At 39.7% G+C, this 7519-nt stretch overlaps 1 long non-coding RNA gene across 1 annotated transcript; it reads right to left on the bottom strand.

The window, feature by feature from the left end:
* Window positions 1-4814: 4814 nt before the first annotated feature.
* LOC309496788 lies at window positions 4815-6220 on the bottom strand. Its single transcript, XR_014205240.1, has 3 exons — window positions 5349-6220; window positions 5044-5159; window positions 4815-4945 (listed from the first exon to the last, which is right to left on the bottom strand). It is a non-coding gene; the product is annotated as an uncharacterized lncRNA (long non-coding RNA).
* Window positions 6221-7519: the final 1299 nt, after the last annotated feature.

The raw sequence follows: 7519 nt of genomic DNA, 5'->3' as shown, positions 1-7519 counted from the left end.
ACTCTCTCACAGGAGTCTTCTGCCACAGGAGAATGTGAAGATGAGGGGACCAGTGTCTCTGTCCCTGAGGCCCCAAAAGGCTTGGCTGGTATTCTCAAAATAATAACAATGAAAAAACAATTGAAAAAACAATCAGCAGACATGGTGAAATCTACACTAGCATTTCAAGAAGTTTCTGTATACACAGCCTTGCCCACTATTTCTGTGGATAAAGACCCACTGCAGTGGTGGAAAGATAATGAGGAGGTTTCCAAGGTTGGCAAAACTGGCACAGAAGATCCTTTGCATTCCCGCCACCAGTGTTGCATCAGAAAGACTTTTCAGTTCTTCAGGAAACATTCAGACAGTGTTTCGGTCCAGTTTGAAACCAGATAAACTTAACATGCTTGTCTTCCTTCATAAAAACTTTTTTCTACCAAGGTTTCTATAGATATCGTGACATATCGATATCGTGAATTCTTTTGGCCATGATAACCGTGGTGTGATAATCTAACATCGTGACAGCCCTAATATATATATGTGTGTGTGTGTGTGTGTGTGTGTGTGTGTGTATTTTAAGACAGTTATTTTTATCTTTTGCTGTTGTGTGTCTCTAAGAAATATCACTTTACTTTTCCAAACAATCCCACCATGATTAAGTCTGTCTGGGATTACATGAAGAAACAGATGAAACTGAGACAAACTAAATCCAGAAAAACTGTGGAAACATGTCCAAGAAGTTTTGAATGTGCGCTTTTGTTGTCTATGGCTACAAGAGGTAAGTGTTTCTCTTTTATTATGACAGACTTGTAGATGTGCTCTGATACCGAAGTGGTTTTGTGTGTTTTCAACATATTAAGTTATTGTCCCCATAACGTATTAGTCCACGCAGATAATTGTTAAACGTTCTGCCAACGTTGTTAGCTGGAAACTAGCTGGCTAGCTCGCTTCTGGTCACTAAATAGATGTATTACCGGCGTTTGTACATTGTTGTCCTGATATCTGAACTGTTTATTTATTTTTCAGATTGAAATGTTCTGTCCGTTTTGTGCTGTGCAACTGGGGGACGCTCCCAAGTTTTGCCCGTCGTGTGGTCAGAACGTGGGGTTCCTTACGGAGCGTCAGCCTACGGGTAACATCCCCTTACTGTGCTCCTATTTATCAATTTATCAACCCCCATTAAAGCATATTAGTTATTATAATTAATCTGTGTGTGTGTGTGTCCATAACTTTAGGTGAACCCTCAGAGGATGACCTAATATGTGCCTACTTCAGAAAGGACCACTCCAACGAGGTTATTAGAGATTTTTTGGAGTGAAGGCATGGGATTGTAATGAGCCTGAAAACTCTAAAAAGAAGGCTGAAACGGCTAAACCTAAATCGGAGAGCAAATTACACTCCACTGGAGACTGTGAATGCTGCCATCACTACTGAATTGAATGGCTCAGGACAGCTGTTGGGCTACAGGGCTATGTGGCAGACCCTGCGACAGAAGCATTCACTGACAGTAAAACGAGACAATGTCATGCAAGCCCTCAGATTATTAAATCCAACAGGAGTATCTCTGTCATAGGCGCAGATTTTTTAGGCGATCCTATTGCGCCACAGGACCCAATCAGGTGTGGCACGTGGATGTCTATGACAAGCTCAAACCCTTTGGGATTGCCATCAGTGGCTGCATCGATGGGTATTCAAGGTGGGTTATGTGGCTCATGTGGCTCAGTAGTGGCAGCACCAACAACAACCCTGCAGTAATAGCTCACCATTACCTGCAGTGTGTTTCGAGCTGTGGCCTTCCGGCTCGTCTTCGGACAGACTGTGGGACAGAAAACGGAGACATGGCTGCCATCCACTGTTCTTTAAGAGAGGACCACACCGATGAATTTGCGGGTTCTCTCAGCCACATGTATGGCACTTCAATTGCCAATCAAAGGATTGAAAGCTGGTGGTCCTTTTTCAGGAAACAGAGGTACGTTTTTAGATGTTATAGAGCAGAGGTCTTCAATCCTGCTCCTGGAGGGCCACTGCCCTGCAGAGTTTAGTTCCAACCTGCTTCAGCACACCTGCCTTTGAATATTCAAGCGATTCTGAAGAGATTGATAAGCTGATTCAGGTGTGTTTGATTAGGGTTGGAACTAAACTTTGCAGGACAGTGGCCCTCCAGGAGCAGGATTGAAGACCTCTGATCTATTAGATCTGCTAAATCAGGGTTTCTCAAACTCGGTTCTGGAGGGCCGCTGTCCTGCAGAGTTTAGCTCCAACCCTGATCAAACACACCTGAGCAAGCTAATCAATGTCTTCAGGATTACTAGAAACTCACAGCTAAGTGTGTTTGATCAGGGTTGGAGCTAAACTGTGCAGGACAGTGGCCCTTCAGGACCGAGTTTGAGAAACCCTGTTATAGAGGGTGTGAAATAGAAGACTTACACCCATACATACACACACACACACACACACACACATTGTTTTACGGTGTGTACATTACTCTTAACACCTTTTACCTATTTATTTATTATTCTCAGGTAAGGTAAAGAAAGTCAAATCTGACCTAAACCGTAAGCATTCAAAAGGTACTTACAATTTGGTCAGAAGACTCCTCTGTGGTATGTTCTCATTAAAAGTCTTCCAGCATCATAAATCTAAGTCTCAGTAGGCAGATTTTGTAATCAATTAAATTTATTTTAATTGGTTACTTTTCTTTTTATAATAAACAAAAATATAAAAGGCAAATACAACTTAATCGTTTAAGTATAAAATACAATAGTCATGTTTTGAAACAAAGGTGTAGTAAGCTCTGGGCTTCTTATCTTCTGCTTGGGGTTTCTTGTCCTCAGCTCTGGGCTTCTAGGCGTCGGGGGCACTGGCGTATCAGTATCCCAAGAGGCAGTCCGTTCATCAGTCTTTTATACTCCTTGTTTACAACTGGCATTTGGTTGACACTCCTCCAAAGTTTCCCAGATCCTTCTCCAGTCAGGTGCAAGCGGTCCACTTCTTCATGTCCTTGAACTACAGTAAACTCAGCTAAGATGGCTGAGTTCATTTAAAGTTGTAGGAGTCCTCTAGCGCACACACATAATCGCACTTTTCTGCTCCTCTCAACATGGGTTAGCACAGTCACATATTCACACATAACCATTTACTGTGCATCTATGCCAAAACAATATAAGCCATCTTTTACAAACAAATTAAATAACAACATTGAATGCAATGCATTACATTGGCTAAATATGTGTAACAAAAAGGCATCTATAATAAATAAGGAGGCAGGTAATTGCATTTTCTTGATATTATACAACAACATATTTTTCAATACTGTTTGATATTTCTGTAATCTTTTTGTAATATTACGCTGGGTTGGCACCATACAATGGTGACTTTGAAAATGTAGGTTTATTTATATGAGCGTCATACATGGATTAGGCTGTGTACTGTCGATTGTGCAATAGTTATGACAAGTAAAAGGATTAGTGTGCGTGGTTGTTTCAAATTGTAATAACGAGATTGTTGACAGTCCAACATTCTGCTGGTGAATGCAGTGCAGAATGTTGTTTTCCAAGACTGTCACATAATTTTTTAAGTATTTGTGTTAGAAACATTTATACAAAACTGAAATCACTGTATATACTTTAACTCCATTATTAGGACACAGTTCTGGATGGATTTATTCAGTGACCTGAGAGAGAGACACTACTTCAACGGCACCCATGAACACAAGTGCCTTGTACGGTATGTGTTCCTGGGCATCTTTCAGAAAGAGCTTGATGAGCACCGAGAGCTTTGGAATAACCATACCATCAGGCCTGTCCGTCAGTCTCTCTGTCCATCTGGGAAACCGGAGACCATGTACCACTTGCCTCACAGGTTTGTATGTAGCACCTGTATTGTCATTTTCAATAAATGTTTGGTTGTTTTCACTTGTGTAGGTCTAATATTGATTGCCAAAGCCAACGTGATTGATGACGTGACTATACCCTAGCCTTTGAGATTTAAATACTATTTATAATGAGTTCACTGTTGTGTTTTCTGTGCAGCCTTAGGTTTGGTGGAAGGGATTGTGGATTCCCAGTGGATCCCCAAGTGTTACAGGAATTCAAAGACCTTCTGCCACCCACAAACAGTTTGTGTGGAGATGCTAACCTCCAAGCATATTTTGCCAACTTGGAGAGACAGAGCCAGCTCGCTCCACCCATCAACTGGCCAGCTGCTGTTGACAACTACATTAGACTTAAGGAAATGGCTGGTCTTTGAGAGAGAGAGAGAGAGACAGAGACAGAGACAGAGAGAGGACTGACAGAGACAGAGGACTGACAGAGACAGAGAGAGGACTGACTGACTAACGTGTAGCCAGTTTATTTTCTTTCAGACAGCATTGCCTCCAGTGTGGTGTACTGATATGGACACCTTTAATGTTTGACACATGGTTAAATCAAAAGCAAAGATATTAATCGATTGCAATGACTTTCCCTTACTTTTTCCACCATAACAATGTATGTTTTTGGGGTTAACCTAGTGTTGATAAATACGGTATGCTGAAGCTAATGGTGACTTTCATGCTAGATCGGTAACATTTCATGACCAATTTATGCAACAACAAAAAAACTTCATTCTGACGGCCCTTGCAAAATGTTTCAGAATAGACAAACTTACATTTTCTTATAAAAATATTTGTATTTCTTTAAACTGTGACAGTACTGACAGTACAAACAGTAAAGTGCAAACAGTAACAGCAATGCAAATCTGCCACTAAAAGTTTCCAAATAGAGAAACTTGCACCTTTTCTTATAAAAAAATCATTGGATTTCTGTAAACAATGTAACCGTACTAACAGCAAAATCTCGCTGTTTTTTTATAGCAGCTGGCAAAATTTTTGTTTTGATGACCACAGGGGTTCAACATTTAATGGCAAGATTTTCCCTCTTATAGGTTTTAACCCATTTTTTGTTCTGGTCATTATGCCAATCGAAATCTACAGAAATAAGAAAAGAAGAGAAAAAAGAAAAACAAACATGTTTAAGACTGTGTGTAATAGTCACATTGTGACCTTAAACCTCCATATTAGCTTACCTTGACCGTAATGTTTGGTTTCTTTTTCGCCTTTGAAAAGGTCCTCCTCTCAGCCTCTTTAACTTCCCTGAACCTCATGAATTGAGCTGCTCTTCCTTGGATACTTGTCTCATTCACTAACACACACACACACACACACACACACACACACACACACACACACACACACACACACATACACACACTCTGATTAATTATAGCTATGATTTGTGATTGGTTGATAAATTGTCGCCTTTCTGACAGCTAAAATCACGGGACAATTCAATGCAGCACAGTGGAATGGGAGCACAGTAAGGGGATGTTACCTGTAGGCCCACGGCCTACGCTTGATGACGTGGATGGATGCTCCGTAAGGAACCCCACGTTCTGACCACGGGGGCAAAACTTGGGAGCGTCCCCCAGTTGCACAGCACAAAATGGACAGAACATTTCAATCTGAAAAATAAATAAATAATTCAGATATTAGCACAACAATGTACAAACGCCGGTAATGCATCTATTTAGTGACCAGAAGCGAGCTAGCCAGCTAGTTTCCAGCTAACAACGTTGGCAGAACGTTTAACAATTATCTGCGTGGACTAATACGTTATGGGTACAATAACTTAATATGTTGAAAACACACAAAACCACTTCGGTATCAGAGCACATCGACAAGTCTGTCATAATAAAAGAGAAACACTTACCTCTTGTAGCCATAGACAACAAAAGCGCACATTCAGATGGATGGATGGATGCGGGTCCGTCACTGATTATGGCCCCCCTGGAAACATTTCCGTTGTGTCTTTGCAGTTTGCAGTTCGTTTCCCTATTTGCTCGTGCTGTGAATATTTGCAGCGTACGTGATGTGAAATCGACAAAGTTGTTTTCTGAATATGTAGTTGTTGTGGCGTTTGTATGTGTTTTCTGAATTTGGAGGTGTTTTCTGAATATGTAGTTGTTGTGGCGTTTGTATGTGTTTTCTGAATATGTAGTTGTTGTGGCGTTTGTATGTGTTTTCTGAATTTGGAGGTGTTTTCTGAATATGTAGTTGTTGTGGCGGCGTTTGCATGTGTTTTCTGAATTTGGAGGTGTTTTCTGAATATGTAGTTGTTGTGGCGGCGTTTGCATGTGTTTTCTGAATTTGGAGGTGTTTTCTGAATATGTAGTTGTTGTGGCGTTTGTATCTGTTGTGACCCTTCTCGGCAGTGTTAATTTATTCGTCAACGACATTTTTTCACAGACGAAAACGAGACGATAACTAAATAAAAACTAGTTTTGAATGACAAAAACTATGACGAAAATCTATTGACATTTTCGTCAACGAATAAAAACTAGACGAAAATGTTAGATAGTGACGATTTGGGAAGCGATCCAGTCTGATGTCCTGCATTTGTGGTAGATGCGCACAATTGTACTGTAACGTGATCTACCCAGCGGCACACGAGTTGGCATGCGCTGCATGTCTCATAAAACGTTAAAACATGTGAACGTCTGGGAGAATGAGTAGAGAAGACATGAAGATCTGAATAAGCGTGCAGCCATTCACATAGACACCTATACAGCGCGCGAGTACAGAATTGAGCTCTCTTTCGTGTCTGAATGGACAAATACACACAAAAATTATGTCTAAATGTCCGTTTTGGAGAGTATTCACGTAAATTATGTCGGTTATGTCTTAAACAGTTGTGAGTGTATCTATGTGCATCAGTGCATTGGATCCGCATGTCATTGGACATGATCCGATGTCTTAAAGTGACAGTGGGTAATAAACCTAATGCTGTCTGTGTCCTTAATATTGATCAAGCAACAAAAGAAAAAGAGAAAAGCATTCACTGCTCGTTAATAGCATTAATAAGGATTAATAATATTTAATTCATACAAATAAATATGTCTGCTTGAAAGAATAGAGAATGATGTATGCAAGTAGTTATAAAGAATTCATATATCATTCATTGAAAAAAAAAAAACTGTCTTCTACTTTAGGAAAAGTGGTTTTATTTAATTTTAAGATATTTTTTAAGTTACAGTTGTTAAATCTGTATCTGTATTGCGCATTCAAACTTTAAATTCATTCATATTAGCAGGTTAATATATGTTTTCTCCAGAAGTATATATGGGTTTGGAAATTTTTGAGAAATTCTAAATAAATGCATTTAAATTGAAACCCATTATATTTTAGTCGACTAAATCTACTGTAGATTTAGTCGACTAAAATCTTATTGTATTTCATCAACTAAAACTAGACTAAAACTAAAACAAAATTTGCTGTCAAAATTAACACTGCTTCTCGGCCACCGTTATTAGTCAAGTATGTTGCTGGGATATTTTCAAGACTGCCTTTTGCCCTATTTTAACTTTTTGTGACATTGCTTTGGTGTTTCCATTTGTCTGATATCACCCTCTCAGGGTTGTATTCACTATAACAACCGCCTCGCTCTACATTATCCCGCTTATTACAATTTACATGGCTACTTACCAAATAAATCAATCATTTGAC

This window comes from Leuciscus leuciscus, assembly GCF_965113295.1.
Source record: "Leuciscus leuciscus genome assembly, chromosome: 4".
Taxonomy (NCBI): Eukaryota; Metazoa; Chordata; class Actinopteri; order Cypriniformes; family Leuciscidae; genus Leuciscus; species Leuciscus leuciscus.
This window is presented reverse-complemented; position numbering and strand designations above follow the sequence as displayed.